This window comes from Echinococcus granulosus (genome assembly GCF_000524195.1).
Source record: "Echinococcus granulosus chromosome Unknown EG_S00012, whole genome shotgun sequence".
In the NCBI taxonomy this organism is placed as follows: domain Eukaryota; kingdom Metazoa; phylum Platyhelminthes; class Cestoda; order Cyclophyllidea; family Taeniidae; genus Echinococcus; species Echinococcus granulosus.
In genome coordinates this window covers 1,058,134-1,059,174 of record NW_020170392.1, presented here as the reverse complement: position 1 = coordinate 1,059,174, position 1,041 = coordinate 1,058,134, and the positions used below count along the sequence as shown (strand labels likewise).

Below are 1,041 nucleotides of genomic sequence, written 5' to 3'. Positions count from 1 at the left end.
AAGAGATGTGTTCTTCAACCTCCTGACAGACTTACACTTTCTTGAAGAGACTACCAAGCCATACGAGGATGTACGAATGCTACTACCTTCGTTCTTTGATAGTTGTTTAAAAGAATCTCTTTTACTCCCGTTCACTGGCATGGCCTGCGGTCCATGCAAGTAGCTCCCAGCTCTTCCCTACATCGACAATGCACATTTTACTCGAGTATTATGTCTGCCTTCGTCTCCAGAAATGACTCGGTGCACTACACAGCTTCATGCTCAACATTTTCGCCACCAAGGTCAGTCTCAAAGGTAAACTCTCCGCCACAGTCCACATCTGTTATTCAGTGTGACACCCATTGTCGCCAAGTTTGCTCACTGGCTCAACCGCTACTTGACAGCTGGCAAATGCAATCATTCCCATTTCACGAACACTTTCTCCTCACTTTTTTGTTTTCATTCCAACCGCTCTGTTTACGACACGAGTTGGAGCAGCCAATCGCCACAACCTGATACAAGGAACGTCACCTGCTCTGGCAGCAATGTGAATTCAAGCAGACAGACCAGGGTGTCAAATATGTGTGCTACTACCAGGGAACATGAATTTGCCTAACTGTCACATTTACATTTGCCAAGGTGACAACCTCTGCCAACTTTATTTCTTGTCAAATGCAAAGGAGAATTGTGATTGCTTTGCACCTTTAATTGCATTTGCTCTGGCCACTACCCTTTCTGGTGCGATCGGTTCACAATCTTAAGCTCGAAGGTGCGTTTCGACACAAGTGGTAAGAAGCGACACTGGGCACGTCATGAATCGTGTTTGTGACATTTGTGACACAGCCAGGTTGGCAGTGATCGAAAGTCAAAATGAGAAGTGTACAAGGAAATAAGGCTGTCCTACCAAAGCAAGCAATGACCTGTATTGTAACCACTGCAGCGAATACGGCCTGAAGTGCGCTGAATTCAGTGCATTTCCTTGCCTGGGCCTTGATATACAAAAAAAACGTGCTTGAGATCCTACGCAATTACCTGTCACTCATCAAAACTACGTGCCTTGTT

The 1,041-nt window shown here is 45.5% G+C and overlaps 1 protein-coding gene across 1 annotated transcript in view; it reads right to left on the bottom strand.

The window, feature by feature from the left end:
- EGR_02667 (Putative acid phosphatase 5) overlaps positions 1–1,041 on the bottom strand; it is a gene marked incomplete at both ends in the record, with an annotated part of 3,172 nt that overhangs the window by 1,277 nt on the left and 854 nt on the right. The gene's annotated exons all lie outside the window — the stretch shown is intronic.